Source organism: Agelaius tricolor, unplaced genomic scaffold (genome assembly GCF_023055355.1).
Source record: "Agelaius tricolor isolate 1412-34295 unplaced genomic scaffold, bAgeTri1.0.p SCAF_1, whole genome shotgun sequence".
Lineage (NCBI taxonomy): Eukaryota > Metazoa > Chordata > Aves > Passeriformes > Icteridae > Agelaius > Agelaius tricolor.
This window is the reverse complement of record NW_027269261.1, coordinates 70,560,515-70,578,765: the sequence shown is the minus strand read 5'-3', so window position 1 is coordinate 70,578,765 and position 18,251 is coordinate 70,560,515. Positions and strand designations below refer to the sequence as shown.

General features: G+C 42.2%; 1 protein-coding gene across 1 annotated transcript in view; it reads left to right on the top strand.

Moving 5' to 3' along the window:
• Positions 1-18,251, top strand: part of FOXO3 (forkhead box O3) — an 87,561-nt gene that overhangs the window by 22,460 nt on the left and 46,850 nt on the right. The window lies entirely within an intron of this gene.

Genomic DNA, 18,251 nt, shown 5'->3' with positions numbered 1-18,251 from the left:
CAGTCAAAAAAGACTATTGTAGTATGAAAAGAAAGATCCAAAAAGAAGAAGCTTAAGGATTTTTTGAAGAAAAAAATGGAAAAGGGGTGAGGAAGAAAGCTGCTGGTATATTAAGTGTGTGTGTTTGGTTAAGGAATTGAATGGGTAGCAAATAGTTTTCCATGTGTGTGGAAAATATGAGTTGGCTTTTGCAATAGCAATTTATGGGAAGAAAGATCAAGGGTTCAGGAGCTGAAATACTTATTCATAAAATGTAGGGAGCAAAGACAAGCTACTTGTTGTGCTTCTGCCCGTTTTCTGTAAGTCCAATCTAGCTGAATCATTTCTAGGAATGGAGTGGGTAACTGGATTTCCAGCCTTCTCTCTGTCCTTGGCTCCTCTCCTGCATGGCTGCTCCTGATTAGTACTTGTTGTACTGAGCTTTATATGAAGGGTAGGTTCCTGTCCACTGCATTGCTAAAGCTTTTACCACCTTGGGATCTACACACAGTCCACTGGAAACTGGATTAAAACAGCCAACTTGTTTCACAGAGGTTTTTTAACAGCTGTCAGACAGAAGCTGACCCGGGTAGGATTTTGGTCTGATGCTGGGGAAATGAAAGGCCCTTCCCCATCACTGGTCCATTGCCACACTTTGTGGGTGGTTTCTGACAAAATCAAACCCAACCCATGCATTTTCCCTGCTGTTTGAGGTCTTCCAAAAAGGCTGAAGACGGATGATCTGCCGCATGAAGCCAAGCTTGCTGCAGGTGTAGCTTGTATTTGTTCAGTGAATGTGATTTTTTATTTGTGTATCTGAAGAAATTTGGTGTTAGGCTGCAGAGACTGCTTGCCTGAAGGTTTTTGCTGTCTGCTCCCTGCACAATGCCCAGACAATCTGAGCCCCACTCAGCTGCCACGGTGTGCAGATAGGTGTGTGCCAGGTCAGCACAGCAACCTGGGCTCGGCCCCTGCACAGTCCCGTGCTTGCCTTTGTTTAATCTGACACCCTCCCAGCTCACCTGAGACATGGCTGTGTGCCTCAGGGTGGGGTGGCTCTGCAAGGCTGCACTGCACAGGGTGGTGGTTTTCCCCTCTTTCCAGTAAGTGTAATGGGAGAGGGAATTAAAACAGCCGTTCACAACATTTTTAAGAACTTTTGAGAGCCTCTGTGTTTTCCATGGGTTTCAGGACAGGTTGATGCTGCATATGAAGGCTAAAGTTTATCTGCCCGTCAGGAGGCAAAGGGGCTGAGCTGGTGCCACACAGGGTGAATTTTGGTCACTTTGGTTAGGAAAAGCAGCTGTGGTTATCTTGGTGATGAATATAAACCCTTCTGGTTGTTAACTAGCGAGTTTTAGTGTTCTGTATTTTTGCACTTCAGTTCTGAAAAAGGCGCAATTTGGAGCTTCTGATCTTTTCATCCCAAAAGAAGGAAGTGTTTTTAGTGGTGGTCTTGATCCAAGGTGCAAATTGTTTTTTAACAGCAAGTGAAGTAGCTTCCTAGACAAAAAAGGTTCTAGGTAAGACTGTCACCTCTGCGTCCTGCAGTTGCTGTGCATTTAATGAGTGTCTTATGAGGGCTAAAAAAATTAAAAGCACTTTGTTTACCTAAAGATAATCTATGTGAAAATGCCATGTCTGGAGGAATTCAAAGCCCTCTGATGATTGAAAGTTTTTTTCATTTTTGTTGATGGTTTTAATCTTAAGCACGATTCCCTTTCACCCGTGGCTTTTCTAGCTGTGCACCCATTTGTGTGTGTGCACTTGTGTGGTTATCAGCACATGTGTGGCTCCAGGTCCCTCGGGGCAGCAGCCTTTCCCTGCCTAATGGCTCTGAAAGGGCTCTGCAGAGCCAGAAAGACCCTGAGGATTTGCAGTTACCACCCTGTTTTTAATACAAGCCTTTCACAGGCCCTGCTGCCGAAGCAGGGCTGCGCCAGGTTGGAGACTGCTCTGCTCTTTGGAGCAGCTCTGGCAGCTCAGGGGTGATCCTGCTGCCCAGGCTGGTGGGGAGATGCTGCCAGGCCAGGCAGAGCAGCTTTAGTTGGGAGGCTGCCAACTTTCCATCTCCTCTGATGGGATCTCCCCACTTCTGCTAGGGAGAACCAAAAGAAAAGGATCTGTACTCCCCAGCATGCTGTTGCAAACACAAATAGGGGCACAGAGAGGGCCAGCTCACTCCTCTATGTAGTGCTCCATTTTGGTGGTGTATGAAATATCCACCTCCATTACCAGTTCCACAGGCACTTCCTTCCCTTGCTGGCTGCCTCCTGCCTAACCCTCTCATAAGAGGTATTTTGGCAGTCATAGGTTCAGCAAGGTTAGGGGAGCACTCACTCAGGCTGAGGGTCTGCTGTCTCTTGCTACAGAGGGGGTTGAATTGTAAGGAGGAGATGATGGTCAGCCTTTAGGGTGTGAGGAGAGGGACATCTTGGGCTGGCACACTCCCCATGCAGTTACTGTGAGGCCAGGTTTCTTCTTCAAAGCCAAGAAAATACTCCTCACTGCTCTTACTGCTCACCATGGTGAACGTGAGTCCTTCCCTGTTTAAAACATGCATTAATGTTAAAAGTGGGCAAATCAGTGGCAGAATGTTTAAGATGGCAAAATGATAATTGGTGTCTGCTCTTTCCTTTTCATGGGCAGAGGCACCCCACATTGAGCTGCCAGGAGAGCCTGGCCCCATTGTGTGAAACATATCAGTGCTGCTATGCTGGAGTTAGGCTGGTTTCTTAGGATATGGGTACTGTGTCCACCAGGACTTCTGAAGGCATTTGGGGGATCCATTGGTGGGGACTTCGCCATCTTCCTCAGGACTCCCGTTATCCTGTGAGGAGATGTCTGAGTCAGGAACTAGAGAGCCAGAAAGGGAAGAGTGTAAATGCATGTGATATTTCAATCTAATAGCATGTCTGTGTTTAAATACCTTTTGGCTGCAAGAACTTGTCTTTCATACCTCATGCTGTCATTTAAAGAAATAAATAGCAAGAGATGGGACTGAATTGTTTTTTAAGCATCTTAAAGCTAGCCAAGATATAGATGTTTCCAAGACCTCTGGCAAAAAGAAATGAAATTGTTTTAATCTAGTGTATTAGGATCAGAGGCAACCTGTCTTTAGGAACCTTCTGCCTCTTCTTCCCCAGCCACCTGGGGAAAGCAAGCCTCTTTCTTTAGGAATAAATAGTTCTTTCCAGTGCTGGGACACAGTTGTCCAGCCTTCCTATCTTTGCTGCCTCCAGCCAGTACTTTACTGAGGGAGTTGTATTTATTCTTTTTTAGCCCGTGCTCATTTCAAATTAGTGCTGTGTTTCCACATAGAGTCAACTCAGATCCTTTGTTATTATCTCTAATATGTGAAGCAATTAAGGTTGTTGAGTATTTGCAAGATGAGCAAAATCCAAAGATGTTCCCCTCTCTTCCAGCCTCTTCCACATTGTGCAAGTGGTTTCGCTCAGAAAAGGCTGCGTGTTTCGGGAGCTTTTCTGTCCTCCTTGCGTGTTGGGCCAGCAACATTTTAATCCTAAAGGTTGTGAGGCAACTGCCTATGTGCTGCTGGAAGTGTTGCCAGGTATGGGGTGATCCTACCAGGCTGTTTGAAGGTGGAGGATGTTGACATGGTCTGGTAGGGTGTGATTTACAGCTGTCCTCCCTCAGGTGGGAGGTACCAGGGACAATCAAAGCCATGGGACTCAAAGGCTCTGTTCACTGCAGAATGCAGGCAGGTAACTCAAAAACCTGAATGTTTCCTTTGCAAGACCTTAAAAATTTCATTCTGTTGTAGACAGTTAGGTGTATTCAGAACAAACAATCAACAGACTGAGTGTTTTCTGCATTGTTTTCCTGTAGCAAATATTAGAGGGTTACAGTTATCATGGGATCACTGTTTTTGTCAGGATACTTGTCAGCCACTTCTCTGTACCAGGATGAAGATGTATTGATAATTATATTGGTGCATAATATGCTAGGTGAACTAATTCCTGCTCAACAGAAATAATTCAAAATTCATATTTAATGGAATGGTTTTGAGAACACTTTTGTAATCCTTTACTTATTTTAGGTACTTCTCAGTAGTCAGGTTTTTTTACCTTCCAGTAGCCTCTCTCTTTTCTTTGTCTCCAGAGATTATTTTTCTGGGAGGTTGTTTCATTAGCCCAGTGTGTGTGAGGGTCATAGTTGTCTACCCAACAGCAGTTACTTGGATTCTAAGCAGGAAAAAAAGAAAATTAATTTGAAATTTCATACTTGTCATTTTTATTTTATCTAAATACAGCTGCAGGATTATGCCAGAAGTCTTATATGAAGCTAATATTCCATATATTTTTGGTTTAATGCATGATGTACTTCTCTGTCTTCTGACTCAGAAAGGAGGGAATGAAAGTTGATTTAATGTCATAATGTGACATCAGTTTTGGACTACATCTCTGTTTTTTCACAGAAGAGTGAAAAGTTCTTAAGGAACAGTATGAACAACTTTCCCAGACAATAAAAGTACATACTGAGATTTTTCATTTACTACATTTAGGCGTCATTTTACAAACTCTTGCTTTAGATGATAATTGCTTCTTCAGAGCCAATGTGGCTAGGCATGGGGAATGATTTAGGCTGTGCTTTCAGGATGTTAAACACCTTCCCAAAAACATCCTCTTCTTGAGACAGGAAGGGGCAAGATGAGAGGACATCACTGGGACGTGGGACAGTTTTGCAACTGAGCTGGACACATCTGCCTTTGGCCAGTGTTTGTGTTAAGGCAACACAAAAGCTGACTTATTTGGTGTCAAAAGGCTCTGCTGCCTGCCACTCCGTGTTGGGAGCCTCTGGGCTCCAAAAGAATGCCACTTGGGAGTTGGTCTTCTATTATTATAGTTCTCAGTCTGGCTTGGCGGGCTGCTGAAAAGTGGCTCAGACCTTCAGTGAGTTATGACAAACCAACTGAAATTAATACCATATTTTACATTGTTTTAGAGAGTGACCTTTCCTCACTTGGGAAACATAAAAGAGCTCATCTTATTTCCCCAGTACTTCTTTCTGAGTCTGTGTTAATTTCCCCTTGGTTAGGCTGAATTTATAATGCTGGAAACAAAGACAAATGCAGAAGATTTAAAAGGACTTGTTCGTGAACTTTAAAAGTTCCCTTGAATAGACTGGGCACTTCTAAATTTCTCCTTATTTACAGTTGGTTTCCATTTTCCTTTTTTTTTTTTTTTTTTTTTTCTCTTTTCCTTTTTGGAATTCCTGACTCAGATGAAGGAGATTTCCAGTATTACTGTGCTAGAAAATGCTGGAAATTTACCTGTGCTTTCCACAATACTTTAAACAGAAAGGATTGCAAAAAAGCACCCTATGTCAAAGCTGTATTTCTTTCCTATTGCATTGTTAATCTAGTTACTCAAGTGTAATCTTAAAACACCTGATAATCAGATAGAATACACAAACTCACTTTGTTGGATTTTTTAAATTGCATTGCATTTCTCAATCACTGGCACCTGAATGAGGACAAAAGGGCAGACACCAGAGCAGTCACCTTCTGTCTTCCTTTGCATGAAGGATGGGTGGCAGCTTTAACCTTGTAGGCTGAATCTTCTTCTCTAGGGACTTGTTATGATAGATTTGCAAGGTGCTCTTTATTTTCTAAGGGTTTTTTTAGAAATTGCAAGCAGGGAAGTAGAACTAAGATCTAGTATATTTTATCAGAGTTATTACCTGTGGATTTAAATGTGTTAAACAGTGATGAAGGAGGTTCTTTTGTTCACTACTCAGTTGCTTCTCTCAGAGCTTTGATCAAAAGTTTTAGGGAGCAAGTTAGTAGATTTTTCTTAACAAAAGCACATTGTATCCTTCACATATAACCCGGTATCTTTTCTTATCAGCAATTTTTCTCAGAATTTGTGTTGGATTGGACAATTGCATTTTTTTTTCTCTAGCAAGATTGACACAGTGGAGATGACAACTTGGAGGTTTTTTTTCCCAGAGGAGTCCAAGCCTTTGGACACAAATCATCTTGATATGGATGTACTTCCTAGGAATCAAAGAGTGCTGTGAGGCTTTCAGGATCCCTGACAGCTGGTGGAGATCTCATCTGTCTTTGTGATGTGCATGCCCCATGCAGTGTGTTGTACCCAAATTTGCAGGTTTGTAAGCACTGTGAGCCCCAGCTCTGATGGACAGAAAGGTGAACTCTTGACTGATTTGTGTAAGCCAGCTTTAGCTGTGGTCCTCAAGGGAAGTGTTCCATGGAGGGTTGAGATCTCCATGTAGCTGGTCTAGCAGCTTTTTGAACACAGTCAACCTTTGCCTTTATTAGCAGGTTAGTAGTTATCTCCTTATTGGTACCTTTCACATTGTGTTTTGCAATTCACTTTTGGTAGGAGGACCTGTTAGGCACGACCCAGCTCTGTCATTGTCTCTCTGTACCCTTTGCATCTAGCTGGAGAGGACAGCCCCAGCCTGAACCACGTGCTCCAAACCACATTCCTTCTAGCTCCAAGGTCTTATCCAGGTACTCTGAGTGACTGGACTTCTTACTGTTTCAATTTTTTCTGATGTTCTCAAGATTTCTGGCTTCCAGGGCTTTTATTTTTCCCCCCATCTTTCATTAATCCATATTAGAGGTAAGAGAGCAGTGGTTGTTGTGGACTGCGGACCCAGGCTCCTAGTCTCAGAAGATTCCCATTTGTCAAAGAAAACAAAAGCTGTGCTTCTCTTGCAGGACAGCAAATGGCTGAGCTGAGCAATTCTGCTCATTAGGTCTGTAACTTGCTTCATCTCCCTCCCATACAATTATTTGCAGAGAGAAAAACTCCCATTGCATATTTTCATTCACATCAGCCAAGCTTGAGGACTTGGTCTAGAAGATTAAACTCGTGTTCTGTGTTGCCTGCCAAGATGCTGCAATCCACTGGAGATAAAATTAATTCCTTTTTGCTGAGTGAGAATCCAAAGCTATTTATTAATAAGGAAAAGAAAGTGCCAGATCTTTCTTCTTCTCATCTCGTATGTGTGGGCATGGAAAGGGTACACATCCTGCTTTTGACCCTCCATTCCCCCTTTCCACGGGACATTTTGTACAAATCAGCATTAGAATCATCAAGTTTCTGAAACAGAAAAGACTTTAGTTTAAATGCCTTTTAATTTAAAGTCATTCATGCTTTCCAGTTTTCAGTTTGAAAAATAATGAGGAGATTTTCAGGTATACCAGGAGAATTAGTCTCTCAACTCCTGTTGGCTTTTACTGGTGGGATATGAAGAGAAAGCTGAGCTGTTGTCCTTGAAAGATCTCTTTGTAAATTGTCTAGCATTTTGTGATGAGTTGGTGTTTCTCTCCAGGAGTCTTTGAAGCTAGTATTTTCCTGGATCCTTCTTACCAGAATTACCAAGCAAAGCTTTATATTCAAATCTTTAAAAGATTGTAATTGCTTTAATTAAAAAAAAACATGCACCTACTTGCATTTGATTTATATTACAAATACCTGTATTATCAGGTTGTATTTGCCAGAGTAAATACCTGAAAGGTTTTAAGAACCTCATTACATTGAAGCTCTTGGACTGAGCTGGCCTGTTTCACAGGTTTCACAAGGTTTTGTCCTATCTCCCTATGTGTGTGCATGTTTATATGGGTGTATATATGTCCTTGTGTTTACCCTACCAAAAAGCTAGCAGCCTGAAGAGCCAAAGTCATCTGTGGTGAGGAGAAATACCCATTGCCAGGTTTTCTGAAACTCCTGCAAACACTGGTGAAATTGCCTTGCATAGCAGGAAAAGGTTTGCTCTGCTCGTATGGGTGCAATCTCAGTCTCTTCTGTGCAAACTAAAGCAAAGTAGAAAACTTCACTACAAGTGAGAGCCACCATCCCTTTCTGCTCAGGTGTGTGTGTTCCCCTGGTAGTGTCACAGCTGTCACCTGAGAATCACTGGCAGGACTGAGTGATGTGCACATGATCTTCTGCTACCTTGAGATTTAATTTTATTTTTTTTCCCCTGTATGGGGTTATATTGGTTTCTTACACTCCCACTTAAAAATGCGTGTTGGGAAAAAACATTAAGAAGGTCACAGCATTTTCTAACCTGTTTTGTAAGGGATTTTATGCACACTATTCTGTAGGAGTTGTAATGCACACTTGCACAATATATTGTACCACATAAACACTTTAGCACTTATTTAATGGTTCATCAAAATGCATCATGCTGGGGGGAATTTCTGCTTGTGTCACTTGGTGAGTTGGGGACCAGTGTGAGCCAAACTTATTTTAGGAGCCAAGGTCAAGGCAGGCACTTTTGAACTAAGCCTAACTTCAGAAAATCTCAGGAATTCAGAAGTTAAATTTCACTGAGAAGTAAGTTAAGTAAATTTAATAAAGGGCAAATACTTTTTTTCCCCAGAGCAATACAACAGTCCAGCTGTATGTGCTTTAAATGTGAAAATAGCAAGGGAGGCTCCAAATAGGGAAGGGTGACAGATAAAGCAGGAAGTAGAAGAAAGGGAGTGGGAGCCTGTTTTTCCTCACCATGTTCCAAGGAATGGTGCAGTAGTGGAGGATCTCACTGGATATGTGATGGGGGTTGAAGGTACATGTGTAAAATCTGGAAAGAGCCTTCAGCTTTGAGCTCAAAAAAGCCACCTTTGTTTGAAAGTGGTCTTGGGAAGAAGCAGAGCAAACAACACTATCATAATGCGTCTTCTCTTCCTTGGCGTGCAGTTGTCACGAAAGATTTGTAACTCTTTTCTTGGTTCATTGTTCCCCAGCTAGTGTGTATTCTCCATTCAGTAGTGCCAGAATTAAGATGAAGCCTGCCCGTTTCAATAAGGCGGCTTTGTTGTCCAAATGGCAGCACTTGTATAGAAATTGGATTGACTCCAGCAGAGCTTGCACGATACACTGCAAAACTGTTGTCATATGATCCTTTTTATTACTAAGAAATAGCCTGTTCTCAAAAAAATGGACTAGACCTTTTTTTTTTTCTGTTTTTTTAGGGAGGGGAAAAAAATCACCATAAAGTTCTTTCCATTAATAATAAAATGCAAATTTGAAAACTATGCCTAATGTTTGAGTGAAAGAAAGAGATTGGATTAAGTAAAGTGGCATTAATGTAGAAATATGATAGAGCCTCATCTACTTCATTTAATGTATCAGGAGCTGTGATTAATCTACTCCCAGGTCTGAGTAAGCATGTACTGTTCAACCTTAGTAAGAGGGGATGGGAGGTGATGGCACAACAGAGAAGAGGGAGATGTTGGAGTGATACAAAGTACAGCTGAAGTTTCCAAAAAGTACGGTTCTCTCACCTACCTTCTGCATTTCCTTGAGATGTGGGGAAAAGGCAGCTTGCTCTAAACAAGCTGTTTGAAAGAGCAGACATTCCTTGGTACTCTGTGTTCAGGTAGCACCCAGCACTGTGGGTCTCTCATCCAGGCCAGCCACGAGGGAGGATGCATCCTTATGAGAAAGACATTAACTGATAATGTGTTCTAGTGCTAATAATGGAAATTGCTGTTCCAATTCCCTAAGATTTTTTTTTCTCCATTCTGGAATGAAGCATCTGTAAAGAGAGCACCTTCTTATCAACTAGGGTCCAGGTGGTGGATTTGAAAAAGAGACTTTTCCTCCCCTTTACTCTTGTTTGGTTTGTTTGGGTTTTTTTCTTTTCTTTTTTTTTTTTTTTTTCTTCCAGTCAAGCAGCAGAAAATAGGTGAACACATTTTGTTATGATTATTGATACTACTTATTAACCATGACATTTTACTAAAAAAATTGTGTTTTAACAATGTGGTAGCATGAAGAGGAATTGGCATAGGTCTAGATGAATTTTATAAAGCACCTTTTTTTAAAAAAAAATTGATTCATTAATACACTTTCATCATGATAAGAAGCCTCATTTTGCAGTGCTTTGAGATTCATGAACTGTTTCTTCTTTAGCTTGTCTTTTGCAGCAATGTGATAATATTTGTATAGATTTTGATGGTTCCAAAATGTAATTGAATTCCTAACACATATAGAATAGAATTAATAGATTTTAAAGCTGGAGGGACTGATTATGCTCATGATCTGATGTCTGTGTGACATACAGGACATCAAATTTCATCTAATACTTCCTGCATAAAGGATGTGAATTCTGGCTGAGCTTGAGGTTACTCTTAAGGCATCCAGTTCTGATTTAAAGACTTAAGATGAAGCTTTTGGAATTCTTTTTCCCAGTTGATAATTACCTTAATTTTTTTTTCTTTTGTTATAAGCTTGATACTTCTTTTCTTCTCTGAACTTGTCAAGCCACTGTTTGGGCTTTTTGGTATTCCATTTTTGTGTGCTAACATCAGCTTATGTCTCATATCCGAGAACTTTGCACAGGGAAGGTACAAATGACCAGGTGTTCTCTTAGATAACCTGAATCCTTGGACTCTTCCTGCTCCTCCTGAAAGTTGTGTCTTTTAGGGCTTTACTCTGGTAGTCCTTTACTTTTCTTAATAAAATTTATGTAAGTATTGCTACTATAGTGCATCCTGAAATGTGCTTGCAAACACACTTCATAGTATATGAGTCTCTTCATTTGCTCCAAAGCATCTAGTTGGAGTCTCCATTAAAATTCAGTTCTATTAGAAGCTTATTTTTTAGTCAACATCAGGGTTTGTGGGGGTTTTGATTATTTTTTTCTTCTTTTAATTGAATTTAGTTTGTGGATTTTTGTTTGTTTAGCATTGTAATTGAATATATTTCTGATGCTAGGGCTTCAAAATCCCCACTTCCCTCTCTAGACCTCTGTGTTGGGAAAGATAGTTTTCTTTACCTACCCAAATAGGTTAAGTGTTTTAAGTAGAAATAATGTGGGTCTTCCATTCTGTATTCTTGATCCATTTCCCTATTTTGTTCTGCATGTGATGAAGAATTTGGGCTTTTGTAGATGTAGGAGCTGCAGCTCTTCTGAAGCTACTGGAGCTCCAGTCTCCGTTTTCTGCTGCTTTTTGTTTGCCTCTTACTTTGCACAGCAATTTGCAGGGAGAAGCAGCACTGAAGCTGCTACTTCTTGAAAGGAAGAAAAGAAACTGTGAGTTCCAGCATTTCAGAGCCACTTGCAGGAGGCTAAATGCACTTTTACCACAGAGGTCAGCACCGTTTTGGGAACCTTTTCTTGCTGCATGGGAGTGTAGAAAAAGTGTCATGTGATTTTTTTTTTTTCAGATATTGAAAAGGGAGCTGCTATTTGTGTTGTACATGGCTTCTGTTCCTTGAAAGTTACCCATGGAGAGGGAGGTGCTTGTACCCACAAATGGTTACAAAAAAAAAAAAAAAGGGCACTGTCTCTGTGCAGGGAAGGTCACAGATGTCTTCTCTCAATGGCAGGCTGCTGGAAGCTCCATGACAATTTTGGTTTGCTTCTGTGTAAATCCAAATCCACAGCTTTCCAAGTACGTGGCACAGGGGAGGTTACTACGGGTCATTTAGCAGTTTCCAAGTTTGGTGAAGCTGCTATGTAGTGCTTATTAAGGGGATGGGAATATAACAGGTAAGCCAAGTAAATGAATTAGCTGTAAGCAGTCCTATTGTTGGCAGTGCCTGGAGATAGGTTGTGAACCAGGCAGGCATGTCTTGCAAGCGATATTCTTTCATCCCCCCGATTACAGAAGAGCAGCATAAATAGAGTGGCCTACATTGAAATGATTCCTGGAGGAAGGAGGCACTTAAAGCCAAGAATGGCTACGGGTACTCGGAGCAAACTGTTCAAACAGAATACCATTTCCAAGAAGGAGGGGAGGGAAGAGGGGAAAGAGCATTAAGCCAAGTGTCTCTCTGTCCGTCTCTGTCTGAATGCCTGAAATGTTAGAGGACAAATGATTCCTTCGAGGCATGCAGCACTGCTGTCGTCTTTAGAACCCTCATGGAGCAGCTTTTACCTTTATTTTTAGTGGTTGGCTACTGTTGGCTTGAGGCGGAGTTAAAAGAGGAAGGTCGCTAAAGATGGTGCCTTTGTGTTTTATCAACAAGAATGGTCGTGGGGGGGGTAGAAGCATTGTCCACTTCCAATGGTGCATATCGACATGTTTGGAGAAAGCATTTGCTCCAGCACGGGCATTGCTAATAAAAGTCATGGCTTGTGCTTTTGTGCCTGTAGTCCCTGTCCAAGAAGGTATTTGACTTTTACGTCTGCTTACCCCGAGCAGAAGAGAGCATGGCTTTACTGTGCCTGCTGGGCAGGCGGGATGCCCACCCACGCTGTACAGTGGCAGCTGGGGGGTGCATGGAATGGGAATGCCAGCTGCTGTTTGTCCCCAGGCAGAGCCCTGGCTGTGGAGGGTGTGCTCTCCTTTCCCCTGCTCTGTGGCTTCCTTTTCAGCAGAGCAGACAGCACTGATCAGTTCTCAGAGGCGTGCTATTCTTGGTGGGGTGTTTTTGGTGTCTCCCCCACCATCCTGGCAAGGTTTACAGCATTGCAAGTGCTTGACAGCATGGTTTGTTGAGATCAAAGGAGTTCAGAAGGCTTAAGGTTGTATATTTATGTGGTTTTTTATTACCTACTATTATCACTCATATTATCTAAGATTACTCAAACTGAAAAGCTCAGGCAAAACAGTTGTCTCTCCAGTGTTTCTTACTGTGCCTGCTGCACTCCAGGCTTCTTTCAGGATGAATCTGTGTTACCTGGGGCTGCCTCCCCCCATCAGCTCCTGCAGGTGTTACTGCAGTGGCTGTGTGTGTCCAAGGTGCTCTCTGCAGGCAAGGAGAGCTCACAACACAGCTCACACCTGCTGTGTTGAATCGTTCTCTTTAGGAAACCTACTCTACTCCCCATATTTCCATTATAGCACTTAGGTACCACAGGTATCTAAATTTGATCTCTTAAGGTCAGAAAAAGACACTTTCCCAATCCTGGCATCAGTCTAGGTTCCTACCTAGGTATAAACAAGCCCTTTCAGGTGGGCTGAAGGGGTCTTCAGATACAAAAGAGGTTCTGGGCAGTTCTGTCCTACCCTTGTCTCGCCAACCCCACTCTGTCTTTTTTTTTCCTCCTTTTATTTTATTAAGTTAATTGGATTTTGAGCTGATAGCAACTTCTGATGAAGATGGAAGGACATTTTCTATTGTGTGCATTAAAAGTCACCTGTAAGGTAAATGTCTTACATGCAGACTACATTGTTTAAAGTGTCCTGCTGTTTCTGCCAGGTGGAGTTGCAGGAATTAACAGTTTTATCACTTAGAAGCAATCTTTCACTATCTTCAGGCAGAAAAAATACACTGGGAGATAGAATGAAAAATCAGGTGATTTGTATCTGGAGAATAGGGCTGTTGATAGAACATTCTTCCTCTGTACTTGGCACTGATGAGGCCACACCTCAAATCCTGTGTTTGGTTCTGGGCCCCTCAGTTTAGGAAGGACATTGAGGAGCTGGAGCGAGTCCAGAGAAGGACAGTGAAGCTGGTGAAGGGTCTGGAGCACAAGTCCTGTGAGGAGGAGGTAGGGGTGTTTAGCCTGGAGGAGGCTCAGGGCTGACCTTACTGCTCTCTACGACTCCCTGAAAGGAGATGGTAGCCAGGTCTCTTCTCCCAGGCAACCAATGACAGGATGAGAGGAAATGGCCTCAAGCTGTACCAGGGGAGGATTAGTTTGGACACCAGGAGGAATTTCTTCACAGAAATGGTGGTTAGATATTGGAATGGGCTGCCCAAGGAGGTGATAGAGGCACCACCCCTGGAGGTGTTCAAGGAAAGACTGGATGTGGCACTTAGTGCCACGGTCTGGTTAACAAGGGGTGGTGTCAGGTCATAGGTTGGCCTCAATGATCTCAAAAGTCTTTTACAACCTAATAGATTTTCTGATTCTGTGTAACATGTTAAGTATTAAAGGATTGCAGGGACAGCTTCCCTCTGGGACTTGTCATCTACCCACTGTAAACCTGCTATATCAGATGTGTATGTGTTGGAAATATTGCAGTTTTATAGAAAAAAAAATGACTTTAAGCAATTGGTCTAAATAGGAATACTCATTTTCTGATGTGTTTGATTTAAAATCTTTGTGTATCTCCACATGGATCATTTCCCCCTCAAAAGTAATGGGTTTTTTTCCATATGAAGTAGTCTACAGTTATACCAAAGAGCATTAATATTTAGCATAGCATGGAAATCATGCAATTTGAGTATGTCCAATTTTCACTTGTGTTGTTTATTTAAAGGATTTCTATTAATGCAGCTCTACAAATATCATGCAACACTGTCTGCAAATAGAGGCTTGAAATCACTGTAATGCAGAGATCCCTGCAATTCTCCAGTGAGGCTGAAGAGCTTTTCGGTGCCTTGCAGCAGGCCAGAGGAAACTACTTCAGCTGCATTCCTCCATTGACATTTCTGTGATTGCTTCCACTAGGAATGATAAAGTGATATTTCACATAACTTTGTTCTTTTGGCAGTTCTTCACAGAGAACTTTGCAAAGCAGCAATGATCCATTTGAGCTCCACTTCAAGCACTGAGGGTGTCAAAGAGTGGGTACATGCCATCACTTTTGGTCTCACTTTATGTGAAGAATCGACGAGTTTCATTTCAGGAATGTTAATTGAGCCATTTGAGTTCAGGTATGAACTCTTTGCATAACTGCCTTCCATCGAGGGAGCGAATTCACATGACTCTTGCCTGTCCCTCCTGCCTTGTGTTGTTTCATTTTTTCACCACAGCCCTGCTCCAAGTGTATTCCATAATCTAGATTATGGCCAAGGGCAAGACCTACATAAGCATATGGTGCACATTGCACGTTGCATTATCTGAAGTCATGAGGGTGTGATTAATGGGCTTAGGGTTTTAATTTGGCCTATCTTACTCTCGTGTCTCTTCCCAGTGAGGTTGCAAAGCCTGACCAATCACTGTGACTGTGGGGTGTGTGCACAAAGTGGTGAGGTGACATTTATTTCCTTGAAGTGCTGGGCAGCTGCTGGAGGTAAACCTCTGCTGCCAGGAGCGGGGGTGAGCCTGCTTCAAACTGGCTGACCTGGTTTGGATGGCACGGCTTTGCCAGATGCGAGTGTCTCAGGGCAGCTTGGGCTCAGCTGTCTGAGTGCTGCTGGGAAGAGTGGGTGATCTCATTCATGGCTCACATCAGTGGTGATTCAGGTGTTTGCTTGGCCTTGTGCAGTGGTGTGGATGTAGCGGGCATCTGCTTCTGGGGCACTTTCTGTGATGGGGTTCAACAGATGGGCAGGTCCTGTCAGGGAGGAGCTCATACAAGCTGGATCAGAACTCTGATCTGCCTTGTGAATTTGTGTTCTGCAGTGTGAAGGTTGTACCTTCATCCTCACATTCAGAGCATAAAATGGTTTGTTAGTGCAATACTTGGCTGTCCATGAAAAATATGTTGGATGTGTATCCTGCACACACGGCAAGAGGCACTGGCTGGCCTGTCAGCTCGCCATGCTAGACAGACAGGGGCTTTACCTGCTGTGTGGCACAGTGGGGGAGGACGAGTAGATGAAAGCAGCAGGTACAGAGGCTCCTGTATCTACACTATATTCAAACTGAACATTTTATTCCGGACTAGATTTTGTCTGGTCCTTTGGACTAAATGTCCCCACTACATGTGTGGGTTGAATCTGCCCAAAGCACTACTTGTTTCATACACTACAATCTTAATTCAACGATGTGAAGGCATTTGGTATGTCCTGGAGCTGAATTTCCTTTTTAGTTTTTTCTGAAAATAATTTAATTTTGACCCAGCAGAGCCACCTTGTGAAGAAAGCCATCTTGCAATGGGAGGGATGGCTAGGAGGGTTGCTTCAGAACTGCTTTGGACCACCCACGTGTGTGGACACAGCCAGGGTGATCCTAGCTGGAGGTTTAAGAAACCCAGGTTTCCTTTGCATCTGTGGTAGCAAAGGGAGCCGTGTGGCTTATGGGAAACTGCTGCACCTCAGGCTGCCCCATCTGCTTCAGGAAGGGTGTTGTGAGCTCTCCAGGTGAAATCTGCTTCATCCCAGCCAAATGGACACATCCTGCCTGCTGGTGTTCTCATAAACGCTGCATGTGCCTTGTGCTGGGACTTAGGGATCTTGCACTGACTGCATTTGTCTTGCATGTTGTTGCCTTTGCTACTTTTGCAGTGAACCCCGCACTTCATTCATAAAATAATCTTGAATGTGTAGCAATGGAGCATGGTTGTCACCTTGATAATTCAAAGACTTGTATTTACTTGTAATGAGACATCTTGGAAGGAAAATGAGGTAAAGCTTCAGTTTACAGCCAGCTTGCTTAATGTAGTGAAATTAACTTAGAAATACAAAAGTTGAAGTTGTATCTCTTTTATCCATGGTGTTGCGTTCAAACAAACTAAATTAGAAGCTTTGTTTGTGGACTGATAGTCAGAATTCTGAGTTTTTATTTATCTTGGAAAGATGTAATAGTTTGTTTTTAGTAATAACAATTCTGCTAATTTTTATGTTAGACAGTCAAATGTTGTTGGCTTAGATATCCATGTCCTTCAGAACTGCTGTTTTTAATTTTTGGATTTGGAACAAACCCAACATCCTAAGTTAAAAGCAAAAGTTTTCTCAGCAGGTTGAGACAAAAAATAAAGCGATTTTATCACAGAATATATGCACTTAACAGCCAAGTTTTTTGATTCCATGGTTACAACAACAAAACAAAAAAGCCTCACACATATAGCCAGTTGGTGATTTTATTGTTCGAGTGAGATGGCCTTTCTTTAAATTAATTTTAATGGACAAGAAAGAATGTATTCCTGTACTTGTGCAACTGAAGTTTATGAAATAGGATTAGAAAAATACACAGAATAATTGGACACATCCTGTACTTAGTGAATCACCAAGGTAGTGCAATAAACATTGCTGCGTTTGGGAATTTAGATCTATACCCTGCTCTTGCCAAGAACAATGGGAATTGCTTGGGATCACAGCCTACCTGAACTATTTCTTGTGCAAAGTTGTTCTTTTCTTTGGGTATTCTGTGTTCTGAGGTAATTTCTGTTTTCATAAAATAGTTGTTAGTCCAGTTCTATGACACCTTAGACTGACTCAGTGGAGCCTGGGAGACAAACTAGGAGCTGTATGTGGCAGGACCTCTGCAGACATTGGTATTGGTAAAGGAAAGAGATTCCTGAGCAGGAAACTATGCAGTCTACCCAACATCTTCCTTCAGAGAAACAGTCTTTTGTCTTCAAAAGTAAAAACAAAAGCTACAGACATTTGATAATTTCAATCTTGTTTGCCAGATAAGAGCGATAAACTTGTGAACATATTTAAGAAATTACTGAGTTTCCAGAAAACAAACTGTTACTTAAGGGGCATGAGAACCATCACGAAGCCAGAAACAAACACAACATCCAAATCTGCTCTTGAACACACACGTGGCTCTTGCAAATTATGAGAGCTGCACATGCACAGGCTTAATGGAATCCTGATGGAAACCATCCAGGGCTGGAGTCTGGCTCCTGGTGAAATTAGGACTGCTGTCTGGCTAGGACTGAAGTTCGGGTCTCAGGCAAACTGATAGAGATGTTTTCTTCCCTCAAGGAAATATGTGTTTAGTTGTCAGCCAGAAAGACAGGATGGCTTGTGTACAAGGTTTTTGTAGCATTGCTTAGTGTGAGCTCTGGACTTCTTCCATCCTATTTACTTACCCAAAACATGATCATCCTTCTAAGGATGATTTAAAAACTTTACTGTTTTTCCCAGTAGCAGAGGCAGTGAACCGAGTGTGCACTGAACACTGTGCTCCTGTTGTTTCACCCTGTGAGGGCAACAGCCATCCAGCATTTCTGATACCACTGAGCTGAATGGCAGAATTTATGTATTCAGCCAAACCAACCAGTAGTTTCTTCGAGTGTCTGCAAATATGCATTGATAAGTCCCCAAAGGGTCTTTTACAGCTCTGCTCCATCTAAGGAACAAGAGCCAAGAAAGTAGGAATAGGCTGGAAAAGTCTCATTAGCCCCAGAGTAGTATTTCTGAGTAGTATTTGAAGTAGTGGAACAGCAGAAAGAAATGGTATTACTGAAATTTCTATGTTAGCACAATTTATGGATGTTAAACTTTAAAACATGTTTTCAACAAAACATGGCCTTTTTTGTTAAGGATGTAGCTTCTCTTGGGGGAATAGAGAAGTGGGTTCAACAAGCAGAAAGCATTCCCTGGTCTTCTTGCCCTCCTGGATAAACACCATTAAAGGTTCAGGACATTTCTCGGGAGGGGAAATCAATTTTCTGCACTCCTCAGTTCAATGCAGATGCAGCTGTGGCCATACAGTAAGTGACTCACTCTGTGGCCATCTTTTTAATGATGAAACTA